Raw genomic sequence first — 17,204 nt, forward strand, 5'->3', positions numbered from 1 at the left:
TTATAGTGCATCTAAAGCTGACTAAATTGATGTATTGTACCAGGCGCTCAAATAAACCGCTATTGCAAAAACTTTTGCAAAGCCTTTGTAAACAATGTAAACAACAAGAAATTCACGCAAGATTTAAATTGACATAATAAAATATTCGCTTTATATGCTCGAAGAGATCCTGTTTACATAGCTACGATATCCATTCTTTTGCACAGAGCTACCAATTTGTGCTGCGAAATTCGTGCTATTTCTTTTTCATACTTAACAGTTATGAAAATTCCTTTAAAAATTCAAGTCCTAAATCAAAATAGCGCTTCAAATAGTCCCTAGAATTTCTTCTTTTTTTCTCTCAAATGCAATAGATTGCATTAAAATCAGTGCACGCGTTATCTCAGAAAAGCATTTCTGCGTTTTGCATGTATTTCAATAGGCGACATCGGAGTTAAGCAGAGTTAAATCTTGTTCATTCTTAGATGAGCAGTATCGCCTTACGACACTCACACCGGGAAGAATGGCATTTACTTCAGGAAGGTTTCCGATTATGCGCAGTGGATCCACATGTGCGCTTTTACAAACATGGTACTTTTAGTAAACGAGGACATTTTCAAGTGTTTTTTTTTCTTATGTGAGGGGCGCTTTTTTACCTTGAATATTCATTACAGCCTCACAAGATTGGATGATCAGGTTACACATTTTGAAGTCAATAGAACGTATTGATGTTATCAAAACTTACATAGGCAATAACTATATAGCACCAATGTCTCATACCACTACAAAAAAATCACTTTTGCTAAATTGGTTATCTAGTAGCATGTGCTGGCGAAGCAAATATGCAAAGCGGCAGCGCTCGCAATTGCTTAACTCTTCAATTAAGAGCAATTAAACAGCTCTTACGCAGAAGACTCTTGCAGCTCGGAATGGGTAGCCAAGAGCTGCGTAGTTCCAACTTCTCTGTTCACGTCATTTCTGGCGCGATTATGGCGCGGTGCTTTTCCCCCCCGTCTCGCAGCATTACGTACTTATTTGCGAACCTTTTCATATAAATAACTCCCATTTCACTCTGCAGTTTTGGCACGAGGATGATGTTACAATACGTCATTTAATATTATAGGCCTTATGCACGCGGTCCAAGCTTTAGTGGCTACTTACAGGCACGGTTCCGTTAATCTAATACTTGTAAACTTTAGGCATGACGAAAAATATTCAACAGCACGAATTTCTGCTGGATATTATCGTTATTGGAGATCTAGTTAACGCAGTGGTTACGTATAAAATGTGAAAAAAATGCGCATATTCATGCAAATAGACGGGCATAAAGTGTATTCCCCACGCAGCAATCTACAGTTGGAAAGTGCTGCGCAGATTCAGTAGTAGAAATACTTGCCTGCTCCTTGGCGTGCTCAAAGAACTGCAAGAGGTCACTGCTCAAGCCGGCCTTTGCCTTCTCGGCGATGGCGACCACTTTGTCGACGGAGCCTTGTAGCCCCGAGTGCATACTGTCCCATTTGGCCACGTTCTCTCGCACATAGGTCTGTGAGCCAGAGAAAGCTTTGTGTCGTGGATTCTCACGGATAATAATTTCGGTCATTCGTAGAGGCTTTGCAGTCATCTAGCCGATCATGCTGGTAAGGACCCAATAAATCGATAGATTCTACAGGTTGCTTATAACCTTGTGACACCGTTTTTTTTTTCACAATCGTTACACTGAAGTTTTCTTTTTTCGAAATTAACTTGAAAGTGCTTACGTGTAAAATATTTATCAAGGATAGAAAAATGAATTCATGCATAATTGAATGGAAGATGATTCACTCGGATATTTGCATTGGCGCTCCTAAACCTTGACACTAATTTGTGCTTAAGCGATGCAGCTTCACGTACGACGAAATGCACACGTGATGTGTTTTGACGAACAGCGCGAAGCGACATTAAAATGCAGGTTGTCGCATCAGCATGCAGCGTTAACACACAATTTCGTGCACCACTTTTCTTTTTCTAGACAAGGAGAAGCAGCTTTTAGGATAGTAAGCTTTAAGGAGGCCGTTAATTTATGAAGCGCATGGAGGTGATGCCATTCTCGACTTGATAACATAACGGTCGGTAATAAGAGCCGACTTGGAAAGCGCTTACGTCTCTGAGAGCTCATAGACATGGGCGATTTCCAAGTCGACAGTTAGGCCTATGATGCTGAGGAGTATATATATCGACCGTAACCTTTACATAAAATGCAAGAACCGGTCAATCGAACATAGGAAAGAAGTATGGAGAGCTGTAAGATTTGGCATAACTGTAATGCTTGAAGTGTACGATCGAAATCAGACGAACAGCAAAGATGAAGGGACAAAAGGAAAAGGGGGGGGGGGGGGGGGGGGGGTCGCAATGACACAGGCGTACACATCGTATAGGACATTCATAATTACTCGCGTATCACACGGCGAATGTTCGCATGCGAGCTGGAACGAGATAAAGTCGCACTCAGATATGGCGATAACAACGCTGCTTAAAGAACACGCATCGATGTGCACATATTATGCAGTAACTTGACACACAAAACGATGAGACGTTGCGCAAGATCTGAACCAATAAACGAAAGAAGTCCAAGACATTACGCGACAATGCAAAATCCGCCAAAAGTGCAATTTTCAGCTAAACAACCTACAAATGTGTTACATGTAAGTAAAATTATCTAAATTAAATTATGGGGTTGTACGTGCCAGAACCAGTTCTGATTATGAGGCACGCCGTAGTGGGGGACTCCGGAAATTCGGACCACCTGGGGTTCTTTAACGTGCCCCTAAATCTAAGTACGCGGGTGCTTTCGCATTTCGCCCCCATCGAAATGCGGCCGCCGTGGCCGGGATTCGATCCCGCGACCTCGTGCTCAGCAGCCCAACACCACAGCCACTGAGCAACCACGGTGGGTTAAAATTATCTAAACAGCTAGAATATATTTGGGCATTCGGGATCGACGGAGTAAATCGCGACGGGAAGATCCTGAGTGCGCACTAAGCTACTCTCTGTTGTTGATGGCACGACCGTAGTTTTCTCGATCGTGCAGAGAAACAAAATGTGGCTCTATCATCTACGTATGCATTCACTTGGTGGCGCTGTGCCCGCACGAAAATGCCGGGATGTGAGGTGCGAGGCTTCTCTCGGACATTATTTTCCTTAAAACTAATTTTCTCACAAATAACGCTTCATCCGAATGAAATAATTACCAAGCCCTCGGTAACCAGTAACAACTATTCCATTGCCGTTTACTAACACTAAATATGACAAGTGAGCGAAGAAAATGAAAACAGACAATTGAGATTGGTGCTCAGTGAGCCCCGACTTCGCAGTTCCCCTGCAGGAATGGCGGCCCTCTGACGCTAGTTAAGACACCCTTGGTGTAATTTTTTTAGGGAGGGGAAATCCTAATCTTTTAATGACAAGTAATCTTGCATCCTAATTAACAATAAATTGCATTTGACATGTTTCAATAAAGAATGAAAACTTGTGACAAGAGAGAATGCTGTTACATAGGTTTGGTCAAGGACGCCCATCTGAAGACACCTCTTGTCGACAGACAAATGCAATAAAGCCGCAACGCAAGTTTTCCCTCTAGGTAAATGTAAGAAAGTGCAGTGAACACCTTCATTAGCCTATACCATCAAGCAGTGTACCCTTCGGACTCGCTACCAGTTGTTCGACAAAGCTATAATGATGTAAGTAGCACTCACGTCGATGCTTTTTCCTTCCACCATACCGGCCTTCTCCAGATCCTGTTCGGCTTGTTTAATGGTATCCTGCAAATCAATGCGTCGTATTTGCCATAAACTGCGATGTGATCAGGATGGGGTGACATGATCCGAAGGGTACTCTTAACAAGGTTTTCCGAAGCGATACCGTATGATCGTCGAGTAAGGGCCTTGCTCAAACATTTTAGGGCATCGCGTGAGATGGGATCAGCAATCCCAACTTGTGCCGGGGCGCTCCGCTGAACCGGTACAAGCGAATGAATAATCCGGCAGTAAGGGGAAAAAAAGGAAACGTCTAAGTACGTAAAAATGTGCAAAACTAATTTATGGGGTCTGCCAAGCTTTGAACACTGCGAAAGCAACCGACTTTCATAGCAAACACCGCCATCATCTCAAGATTCCAAAAAAATACATGAACATGTGCCATCGATCACAGAGTCTGCGCGGAATAACGAACCCAGTCCGAATTATAGAGCTCGAACAGCGCGCGGAAGACATGTGGTTAGCACATCGAGCTCCCAAAAGCGCACAGCCACAGGGACATGGTTTGGATAACCAGCGGCAGTTGGTAGGCCGTAACACGTTTCCCTAGCTCACATTCAAGACCACTAAAATCCGCGTGTCTCTCTGACTTCTATGAGGGACCATTTCAACAGTCATTGAAAATGTGCGCTTGACACCGGTATTTATCTGTCGCCATATGCATGAGGAGAACGAACTGGTCACCTGGCGTCGCAAAAGGAACGATGATTCACTACGGTATCACAGAAGACGAGCATGGTAAACACAGTGGGGGCATCTAACTGACTACACCATAAGCAGTCATGTTTGAGGAAGCGTTGGGACGGTGCTACATAACTTCACTGCTGGAGACGAAACGAAATTACCCGAGATGCTTCTTTACAGGTGACGTCGCCGTTGTTTTCAGCGCTGTTCTGACACGCGAGTTACTCCATTGCACATTCGTCAATTCTTGCGCAGTAGTAACAACCAAATGCATTTAACGTGCTGCTTGAAGAAGTGGCTGACTAAGCTGTCACTTATCCCTCGTTTTGCAAACTAAGTGCATTAATAAGTCAGCGGAGAGCATTTTGTTGGGATCCAGCGTGCACGGTCACCGGACGAAATAAACTTAAGCGTTTTTATCAAACTATCACATCGTTAGGCATGCAGTGTCGCCCACGTCTATAATTATTAATAATTGTCGTAAATCTCGACATACGTTGTCGAAATAGTTTTGTTACTTCGTGGAAATTGGAAGGAAGAGGCTAATCGTGGCGCCTTCTCAGGGGCTTAAAAATCATTCCAATCCCATTCACATCTGTTCTTTTTTTTTTCGAGTTGTGTGGTGTTCATGAATTGGAGAAACTCGTTTCCAAGGCCGTAATTCCTGCATTGAAACCACGGCTCGCAATTGTTTGGATTTCTAAAAGGAAGACTCTACCGGCCAGGAATTAAAATTGACAGACAGCTAATAACAAGCTCGTATGGAGTCGCAGTACTAAATCGTAAGCGAACAACACGGGGACACAAAAAAATCGACAGCAGCTTAAATGAGGACCATTAAAAGAAATGCGATTGCTCAAAACAAAAAAAGAAGGAACAAAAGGTATCTGACCAATGAGCTTTAATGCTGGCAAGAATGAGCATGTTCTGGCAATGAACATGGCAACAATGAACATGTTCTGGCAGGTAGGTTATTGCTTGGTAGGTTCCGATAATACTAAATACATAATAAGTCGCCGCAGATAGGCTTATTGTCTTTTTTTTTCTGTGCCTGTGCTACCTGCACTTAACTGCCGACGCCTGTGTTGTACTTGTCGACAATCATATCCCCGTCTTTTGGGCGCCTGTCTTTCCGCATCATGAAAAAGGCAATGAACTTTTCCTTCTGCGCTAATAGCGCGCCTGCAACATTTACTACAGAGCTACAAACCAACACCGCGATATCATAAGCAGGAAATGCATTCATATCCGGAAGTGAAGCATTTTTGATGCTACTTGTTTGCGCTTACCTGGAGTGTGAATTGTCATAATGACTCAAAGGTGGGTAAGTTGGTGCGGAATCATAGATATGCCTATGTAGCGCGACGTCACAAAGACGAAACAAGAGAAACATACGACTCAGCGTATGGCCTGTGTTTCTTATACCTTTTTTTTTTTCTTTAGTCTTTGTTACGGCGCGCTGCCCAGGAATGTGTGTTAATAGGCATTTTGTTGGGGTAGTTCGTGGTCCTTACTGGCTTTTTCGTTCTCACCATTTGAGTTTCGAAGGCAACCTTTTGCTTCAGAACCTCTTGCATGGCAATAATCGTCTCATTTAAGCTTGCGGTGGCCTTCAGGAAAATGAGAGAGAAAGAGAGAGAGAAAGAAAGTGACAAAGAGAAAGTGAAAAATAAAATGCGTTATTCTTATGGCATATCAAAAGGGGTCTCACGGCACGCGAAACACGGCGCCTTTCCTTTTTTTTCGGTAGTTGTTATGTAAACATACTTGACGTACGTCTAGCGTGCGATTGCGTTGCCGTCTGGCGCCCCTACCCTATCAAAACGTATTACATCGCACTCATCGAACATATCCAATAAACTCAAATGATCATACTAGAACGCATGAAACATAAGCGTTGACATGATATTATAGCATATGTGGCATATATTATATTAGAGGTCTTCTGATGCGAATGGGGTATTTTAAGTAAGCTTTAGAAACAATATATGACGGATGTTTCAGCAACGGCTGTCTCTAAGTAAATTAGATAGAGCCAAACACAGTACATACCTCGCGACAGACACATCAGCACTGCGTCTGCCGTCAGCACTACATGTCCATAGTCTTTTGTTCTGTACCATTCCCTTCAACACGCACCCAACCCAGTTAGGCTGACTCCAACAACTGTATCGTACTATCGGAAGTTGGAAACGCTAGGTGAACTGACAGAACTTACGAGCCAACCTTCATAACAGAAGCGCATTTCATAATTTCCACGAGAACTTGGTCATGCAACCATTGCGTATAAAAAAAAATGTTTTTCAACTTGCAAGATACCGTCTTAAAGTTGAAAAATGAGATGTGAAATATTTCCACTGAGCGCTTTATAACTGCGTTCGACATCACAAAGTTGTAAAACAGGAAGAAATGACCGAAAACGACGGGCTTACCGGGCCTGCGTTGGTGAGGCTCCCCTGAGCACCGCTTCTTGCCATTTCAAGGTTGCTGAATTCACTCTTTGCTGTGTCAGCCTTGACGGAGTAAAAGTGAAACAAACAATTAAACTCCGGCGATTTACGTATCAAGCGACGACATGATTATGACACACGCCGTGATGGGGTCTTCGTATTATTTTGATCACCTGGGTTTCTTTAGCGTGAACCCAATGCACGGTATACACGGGCGTTTTCAAGCGGCGCTTGTATTGCCTCAGAAGTGTCGGCGGCGGTGGAGGTGGTGGTGTCACGCTGAAAAACTATCGAAAACCTGTCCAAAACTCGCGTCTCGTTCACTTGGTACAGCCAAATTCGGCATGGCAGGGTACGAATGTATGACTAACACGACTGATAGGTGATGACATCAATAGCATCACGTGCTCGTCAGTCACGTCACGTTTAACGATATTAAAATCACGTGTGGCGCACACGCGTATTGGATATGTGGGTATGAGCCAGGGATATGTAGGTATGATGCAGGGACAAGAAATAAAGGAAGGAAAGAAAGACAAAGAAAGGAAGAAGTCACGTGCTGCTCATACCACGGCCGCACCTTTCAACTCCGCTGGTTTGCCATCTGTACGGGGTATGGGCGGCGCCGGCGCCGGATCACATGACGCGCGCTAACCAATCAGGGTCGGTTGGTATGTCGCGTGGAGGGAAAGGGAAGGGGGTTCGCGCGCGATCCAATAGGTTTCCCTAGCCTCAGATTAGTTTCGTCGTCCGGATGGGAAGGCTCGCGTGGTGGGTTCCGCCGAAGAGCAGGCTGCGTTTGAGCAATGGCGCCGCGAACTCGCTCGGGAAAGGGCGTGTCGTTGACGTGCCGATTCTTACGTGAGGGATTCCGAAGCCCAGGTAAAACGTCAGCGAAGAGTCGCTGGCCCTGAATTTAGGGCAAACGAAGCGGAACGCCTTCGCTTACCGCCATTTTCTCGACAGAGGAAGTGCTGGTGATTTATTGGATTTCGCCCCCATCGAAATGCGGCCGCCGTGGCCGTGATTTGACCCGACATCTTCGGGCTTAGCAGCGTAATACCAAAGCCACTACCACGGTGTGTTGAAACCATTCAAAGGAAGCACCCATTAGATACTTTGTTAAGAGGCAGTGAGGCCCACAAAAAACATGATGCTTTGGAAGTTTTACGTCAGCACAAATAACTTAAAAGGAGGCTAACGATGATTTTTTTAACAGAAAATAAAAACAACATAGCCCACCTCTCTAAAAGCATTACTCATGATAACGAAACGATTACGCGATTTTTATTATTGGATACGACATCAAATATGACTCTTTCCATTATAATTATTGCTAAGCGCATTGCGCTACAGCAATACCAACGAGTTTTTCTGAGCATCGAGGGGAAGTTTTGTAAGCCGGAAATGACGCAAGGGGAAGAGTTGCGTCGCGATGCCGCCTTTCGAGCTGCCACACCAGCTCGAGGCGATGTCGTGCATTCGATAACGTTTACCGGGTTTGACCTAATTATGTATGGATGACGTAGGAAAAATTTATTGTGAAAGAACCAAGGGTGAACCTTAGTAAGTATCGAGAACTGCTTTCGAGGTTCACCGAGCGAGCTGCATCGAAGGTGCAACGGTGTACAATATTCTGCTATACTGAGATAAATTCAGCTGGAACTTCAAGTGTGACATAAGGCATGCCCATAAAAGTGGCTGAACGCTTGAATCTCAAAATACTTTGATCGAGGACGTGCCACGGGCAAGTCGGTGGCAAGTACACATGGCCTATTTTACACTTATAAAGGAGAAATGAAAGTTCAGTGGGTCTGATACGTATACCGGGGAAGAAGTGGCAACAACAACACAAAAATAATGCAGAAACTCCACTGGAATTGTCTCAGTATACATAAGCATACCCCCAGCTTAAGTAACCCGACCCCAGATTTGACTTGGCCCACTCCCAGATTTGAAGTTGACCCATCCCAAAATTTCGAGTTGACCCACTGCCAAAGTTAACTTGATGTTGACCAAATCCCCAAATTTCGAGGTGGGCCAGTCCCAAAGTTAACTTGACCCACTCTCTGGTTTCAAGTTCGCCCACCCCCAAGTTTACGTTGGCCTACCCCCAAATTTCAAGCTCGGTGTCAAAGAGTTTCATCGGACGGCGGTACCTACCCAGTCCCGCGTCTACAGTGACCCATATGTCGGCATGAAAGAGAGAGACAGACAGACAGACAGACAGACAGACAGACAGACAGACAGACAGACAGACAGACAGACAGACAGAGAGACAGACAGACAGACAGACAGACAGACAGACAGACAGACAGACAGACAGACAGACAGACAGACAGACAGACAGACAGACAGACAGACAGACAGACAGACAGACAGACAGACAGACAGACAGACAGACAGACAGACAGACAGACAGACAGACAGACAGACAGACAGACAGACAGACAGACAGACAGACAGACAGACAGACAGACAGACAGACAGACAGACAGACAGACAGACAGACAGACAGACAGACAGACAGACAGACAGACAGACAGACAGACAGACAGACAGACAGACACTTACAAGAGTTGTAACTGTGGGTCGCAATGCCTAGAGTTCGAGTGTCGGCCGCACTGTACACTTTCTGATAGGACCAGGAAGCAAAAACGATTCTGCTTTCGGTGCACGCTAAAGAGGAACAGTTAGCCGAAATTAGTCCATCAGCCCGACTACGATGTCTAGCATAGCATGGGTGTTCCCTAATAATAACATTAAACCTACTTTGTAAACTTTATTATAACAGGAGCGTTATTGCACTAGTGAATGAACCGAAATCAAACTTATCAAATTGTAAAGCCGATTTTGCAGAGCGGTAGACACCAAAGCACACCAGGCAGCCATAAAAAATGACGTCACATTGATGTCATTGCTTATTGACACTCACCGCGGTTGCAAGTTGCTTGAATTCTGCCACGTTGATCTGAAACTGAGTGAAGACGTTGAGCTGTTGCTGCACATCCTTGCCGACGTTGAGCACCGACCATTGGCTGGACAAATCGTCCAGGGCTTTGAGTTTGGGGCTGCCAGCCGTGTCGTCGACGAGCCCGAGCCACGGACTATTTTTGCCCAAGATAACCGTGGCCAGGTTTGTAGCCAATTCCTTGCCCAAAAGCTTCACCAAGGGCAGTTTTTCGCTCGAACACTGCGCGAAGCGCTCCACCACGCCCTTCAGCGCTGTCGCTGTGAATTCTTTCCGGAGCGCGGCTGGAAGATCAGCGGGAGGTTTAAAGCCTCCAATGTGGCGGAGTGGCTTTCGCCTGCGACGTCTCCTCGCCTGAGGCGCGTTTCTGGACTCTTCCCGCTCCAGCGACTCGACGCGTCGGGAAGTCTTACGCGCGAGTCCTTGACCGGTCGGCGGGTGCTTCGCACCATGTCGGCGCTTCGACGAAGTGACGGTTGCTCTTTTTCGCTGCCGGGAATGGCTTCCGGATGTTGCCACAGAATGGCGCGGCTTGGAGGAGGCGACACCTCCCCGTCGTCGTCTGCTGGCGATCCGCAGGGCGTACGTCATTGCTAGAACGAAAGGCGCCAAAGTTATCCATAACGTAATTCGAATTCGGGAAGGTAAAAAATCATTTTCTTTCTAACGACAAAGCTGTTAAACAGAATTCCACAACCGTTTACGCGCGACGTCAGCGATGTTTATCGGCGTGGCTGGTTTCGACTTTAAACCATGGAAAATCCAGCAAAGCATCCTACATTGCGATACGCCTTATGAACTGCCAGTCGTTACGCGGCGCCGGCCGCCGGCGTCTATGGAGCGGGCACAGCATGCAGAGACATACAATGTACTATCGATCAAAAAAGTTTACGGACCAAGGCATCTGACAAAATGCTGAATATCTCCAGCCTCAAAACGCAGCCTGGTATTCCCATTCCCAGCCTCGACTGGTACATGCGAACAACATTGTGATGTACGGTTTTAATGGCTACTTTAAAGGCTGCTCGGATATTTAGCGTTTTCTGAGATCCCGTGATCCGTAAACTTTTTTGGTCGATAGTACATAGCGGAACTGTACTAGCGGACATACTGGAATATAGAGAAGCGTATGAATAGAAAAAGTTGTGACGGAAAGAGCGGCACTGGGATATAGTGACGACTTCCAAGTGTTGGGTAGATTTCGCTCAGGGACAAACCAGACCCCTAGAACTTTAAAGGTATGATATCTCAAGTTTACACGTTAGTTGTATTTTTCGGCGAGTCGTTAGCATTTACATTGAGCTGCGAATAATGAGAGACGTCTCTTCGCAGATCCCGCGCTACGGTCCTTGCATGCCCAGAGTGAAACGATCCCGAAATTCCCGAAGCATGCTAAATGAGTTGTTAGCGTCACGGGTGTTGCGCTGCAGTGCCGCGTTAGTCAGGGCGACCGATTATCAGTAATAGTACTAGGAAACTTTGTCCCTTATAATAGATACTTTCTCCACTTCCAAGTTTCACATCGACCCAAAACAGCGGAGTGCAGTGCCGCACTTCGACTGAGAGATAAGAACAACTCAGCTGTAGTGATGTCCTTCAATCGCACTCCGCGGCACTACTGTAGCATATGTTTTCATTAACAGCTGCTCATGGCCCATTTGTAAAAATTCGCAGTTTCACCCGAAAGGCGAAGCATCAATTGCGATAGCAAATTAGTAGAGAGCTTATACGGAGTGAGGACAGCAGTTTTATCGGCTGTATAAACTTAGACACACTCGCTTACTAACTGAATTAACAAGCATGGCGTCAGCGCACACAAGCAATCATGAATATATCACACTCGTTGACCGCGCACATCCGCTGTGCGAACGCTGGCGTGAGCAAGCGCACCAGCAGCAGCGAGCGAAGGTTCGGAAACACAGCGGCGAAGCACAGCCCCTACAAAGGTAGGAACCGTGTTGCAGATAGCTTTCAAGATACGGTGCGCGCGATCGCCCGCCGCCGTGCAAAGTACCAGTACGTAGTTGATCGCAGTGCAGAAGCCGCACCCTCTCCCTCCCGCACTGTCTTCCCACTTTCGTCCTTTCGCCTGCGAGATTCCAGTTGCCCTTGCGCCCGGTCGCAAGATGCGCATTTGGCGCCGCAGCACAATGTCGCCCCCCCCCTCCCTCACAACCTCCCATGCCCCCACGGCCTTTCGCGCAACGGAACAAGTCGCGTTTGCTCTCCGCCGTGCATTCGCTCTCCGTGAAAGCGCGCGTCCCTCGCGTGCACACACGCACGAATAAAGCATACAGCACGCAGCGACGATTTTATCGCCCTTGGACTTTATACGGAACCTCACGACGATTACGACGGCGACGCCGACAACAGAAATCCGCTTTGATTACCCATATAATTGCTATCGCAATAAAACTCGTGAGCGAAGCTGTGATTCTCGAGCCCGTTTTCTTTTTCAATATAACCTTCGAGCGTTATTAGAACTCTGCGTTCATCAGTCGAGAGGTTGCATAGTGTTCCATTTGGAAGAGTTGAGAAAGACCATCGAGTTCAGGCCCGTTGCGCCTAGCGGATTCTCTCTACTCACGAGTGGTACTTACTTTCCGTGTCGTCTTCGTGTAAAGCCGCGGAGCCCTGGTCTGCCTCCTTGGAAGGAAAAACAATGGCATAATGCGCATTTTGAGACTGCACATGTTAGACCACTGTTGTGCTCAGGCATGCGCACAAAGAGTCTAAAAGCCTTCCTGGCAAAAACAAGCTCTTGGAAAGTCTCTTCTGGCCATCTTGAGAATGTTTATTGCTAGGCCTGCCCGTACGACTAAACAAATTTCCGAAAAATCAATAAACACTTTAATTGTGATTAGCCTTTTCAGTGCGAGAAATTGGTTCGTACGCGAGCTTGGGCACGCGTAGGTGGCTAGGGACGACGAATGGTCATTCATTAGGGACGAAGACAATCCCCTCCCCAAAACAATGGGCTACAATTTGACAGCTTTTTTTCCACCACTGTAGGACATTTGAAACTGGATGTAAGTCAGGACGATTGACAAGTGGGCATTGTTACATGTAGATAACCCGGCCTCATGGAGATAATAATTGATGGTGTACTTATACAACTTCAGGGGGCGGATAAGGAGCAACTGTCGACCAGAACATAGATGGTATGCCAAGTGGTCGTAAACTGACACAGTCTTGAAGTCCTGTATCGATAACTTTCACACTAAACCACCTTGCCTTTGTATACACTGTTTACCTTCCTCTGAATAAAACGCGGTTCTTCTCTGGAGGTGTTTTCTCGAAGAACAATGATAATCTAACTCGCCGCCCACCACTGAGTTTCCACAACCAGCAAGTTGTTTTTACATCATTCATTTTCCTTTAACTTTTCCTCTGTGATTTCCTTCTCTTCATTGTCTGCTCGCTTCATATGGTAGTGGTGATCAAAAATCTGGCCCCTCAGTTAGCCTCCATCCCGTTCAAAGATAATAAAACTAGGTAGATTATAGAAGCGGCAGAAATAAATACCTGTTTCAGAATGCGTGAGTATCGGTTCCGTATGTATCTCGAAAAAAGCAGTTATCGTTCTTCAATGTCTGCATTTCTTCGTATATACCATTCGTAACTTGTCTCGAATAAAACCGTACTTCGAAGTTGACGTCATTTCGTGGGCTCATATTATCTATCAACATTTCTTCGTATATACCATTCGTAACTTGTCTCGAATAAAACCGTACTTCTAAGTTGACGTGTCTTGTTATTCATTTGTACACATTTTCGTTTTTCATTTGCGCTGTTACCTGCATTAAATATATAAGGTCGGTGGACTCGATAGACACCATAGGGACTAGAAACCGAAATTTGCCATTCAAATTGTACGCTTCACAGCCTACGGGTTTGTGTGCTACATATTGCGACATATTATCGCCTTCTATTTATCGCTGCCTTGTAGGCATCGCTGACTCACTTGTCACGTGACAATATAGCCGGGACTGGAGTCATTAAGAAATTGTGAACGGGGAAGTTATGCGGCAGCATGAACCACATGTGGTGAGTGTATATTATATAGAAGAAAAAAATACCACACTTTGATGCACAAATTTATAGGTGAAACTTTTGTACGGGCACAATAATGGTCAACGTCCGTCGGCCAACCAACCTTGTTCCCGAGCATGCTTGCCACAAACTCGACGAAGGAGAGCGAACCAGCCGCACCGAGGTCCTGCGCGGGCACGCACAATTTCCGGTCGGCGGCCATGCCCGTCGTCATTCCCACAGTTGAGACGATCATCAGCATCGGGAAGAAGAGGATGAACACGATGACCGCCACTGTCATCGTCCAACTTGCCGTTTTGAAACTGCAGCAGCCCGTCTTGGCATTCCACATGAAGCACTGGTTGCCTGGTGATCGTCCGGAAAGAAAACGTAGAATAATATTAACGTTCGGTTCGCCTAATTGCTAGTTTTGATGGTGCCCAGGCACAAATGATTGTAAGCTGCATGCTGATATCTTGCGGCAATAATTCTAAGAAGTGAGTAGAAGTAATTCGCTAGACATTAAGTAGTAAGTTTATATTGTTCTCGTCCTCTGTGTCGACTTTTCTATTAGATTACAAAAAAAATTGTTAGGAGGGTTAAAAGCCGGAGCTGTACCAGAAGTAAACATTATGTTGAACTTTTGCAAACTGCTGTAGCATCGCTACCTGCCAATATCATGATGTCAAAATTCCGTGCATATGTCTCCACGGAGTTCGTGTCCTTATACATCTGTCGAAAATATTCAAGAGACAGTTTATAACAGAGTTTTCACGGCAGAATAAAGACCACCAAAAGGTCATACAAACATAGGTTTGATGTTAGTTTTTTTCAGTAACCTACCTGGATATATTACATAGAGAAAAGGTAAATGCGAAGCAGTTTGCCTGTGGACTACGAAGAGTGTCTCCAATGTCTATATACTTTCGCTTTTCTACGCGTGCATACAATGGCTGCTGTGTGGTCTGCATTACCAGATAAGCAGAGGCGCGTTCTCAGCGAGTATTAGCAGGTGCGACGCATGCTCTAGGCTGCTCTGAGAAAGTTATTATCAAGAGTTTAAATTTTAATAACAAGGTTTGATCAAAGGCTTAAGCAGGGGTGCAGATCAATGGTAGGGATCATAACATAAACAACATAAACAAAGAGGAAGTTCATAACCTGCCGGTCAAGCATGCCTGCACCTTCTGAAAGTATCTAAAATTTCTTTGGAGTCACCATGAAATCACTTGCAAATTATTTAATGGTCGTTGCTTTGCATGTATCAAGGTTTTGAATCAATGAATAATCATTCATTTCGCACTCACTTTCGACGTGATGGGCTCCATTCAGTGTTGCGGAGTTACTACTCCGGATTGGAATGACTCCGGAATCATTCCACATTTTCGCGACCCCGGAATGGAATGGGAATGGAATGGCGATAATGTTTGGAGGAATGGAATGGGAATGGAATTAAGCGCATTTTGCCCGGAATGGAATGGAAATGAAATTATGTGTTTTTCGAAAATAGACCACTTTGTCGTCTACCACTGTTTGTTGTCAAAATATGCCTAAGAACCAACCCGCCCGCGTTCAAACATTAGCAAGTCAGACCCTCGAATTTAACAATAACGCAGTATTTTTAAAATGGCTTGGCTGATTACAAGTACGGTACATGTAAAAGCAACGCGCCTACCACAATTCTTTGATGACAGACCGAGTTGCTCCGAAGTTTGTCTCGATTATTCGCGTAACCGCGGCGCTAGTATCCGTCGTGCGGAAATACGGCGGCGGCATACCTCCCTCCCCCCCCCCCCTTTTTTACGCCTTGTAATGTTTTTTTTTGTTTCTTTTATTGCCTCGGCGGCGCCTTCGTCCCGGCTGCCTGCTGTCTCCCCCCCTTCTTTGTTTTTGCTTCTGTCGCCGTCGGCGACTCGGACGCATATTCGAAAAAGCGCTTCTCTAAGTTGTGATGCGTATTGACGCTGGCGCGATGCTTGTGTTCACTGCAAGCTTTCGCGTACCAGCTTGCGCACCGTCTCACCTCGTACTCCTCCCCCCCCCCCCACCCCCCGACCCTCCTAGGAATACTGACCCCCCCCCCCCCCCTTGTCTAGACAACAGACCCCTTTGCCCGAAGCTCTGTCGACAAAGGTATGCAGGTCGATCAGAGCAGCACACAGTCGTACAAGGTAAACTGTGCGCCCTCTTCCTCCATACAGAGAGGCAGGGAGAGAAGAGAATAAGCTTTTGAAGGAATTGGTTCGGAAAGCCAGTCGAAGGAGAGCCCACGTAAATGCGGCCACGGCGGCGCGTCCCCGAGCCCCGACCCGACGATTCGTGCCGAACAAAACCCACGTTCGCTCTGCTCTAGGGTGAAGGGAGGAGGTCCGGGTGACGCCGCCGCTGCGCTGGCGCCTTTTGGCGGCTAGAGAAGCCCAACAGTTCATTTAGTACTCCGCTCATACTGTGAATGCTATAGACCTTTGCACAAACCGGCGTTTGAGTAGCGCCATTGCCCGACACGGGCGACGCCTAGCGTCAGAACATGTTATGCCGCCATTTTGGACTGTGAGCCTTGCGAGAGCAGGCCGGCCGCACTTGGGTTATGTGATCTTCGCCGAGCATTATTTCGATTGTTTTCTTCCGCTTCGCTTGTCTTGTGCCGCTTGACTTGTTACATGTTTCGCGTACTCGTTTGAGCTCTCAACGAAAGCTCGAGAGTGCGCCTTTCCAAAAAACAAAACAAAAATCACGGGGTTCTCGCATTGTGCTTGCCTCACTCACCTAACACGTAGAGTGTCTCTATGATGGTGATGACGCCAGCAGCGACAGTAACGACTGTCGCGTATATTCCCAGGCCCGTCGCTACGTCGTCCGGCGTGTTGTCCAAGCTGACGAGGGCTTTCTTGACCTCTTGCACCGAACGCTCGACGGAATTGTTGAGCTCACCGACGGTTTTGCTGAAGTCGTCAGCATACTTGTGCAGCGTCGCCTTCGTCTCTGCAAGTTACGTGTAAATGGACAGTTTTAGCGTGTCCGGTATTCCGGTAAACGCAAGCGGACTGGGCGTTTTACCGGATGAGCGGAGGGAGCAAACATGAGTATCCTGCAGGATGCAGCCATGCATGGCACTGCCGTACTAGTGAGGCAAACATTGCCTCCACGTCAGACGGAAACGCAAATTTGAATATTCAGCGAAATGTCGGTAATTACGTGCATAACCAATCGAGTGCCCTGATGACAATGATTAGGATGTGTCATTAGAAAGCACTTAGGTAACGACGGAGCATCGCGGAAGTTGCCTCGCGAAGCCGG

Source organism: Dermacentor silvarum, chromosome 5 (assembly GCF_013339745.2).
Source record: "Dermacentor silvarum isolate Dsil-2018 chromosome 5, BIME_Dsil_1.4, whole genome shotgun sequence".
NCBI classification, from domain to species: Eukaryota; Metazoa; Arthropoda; class Arachnida; order Ixodida; family Ixodidae; genus Dermacentor; species Dermacentor silvarum.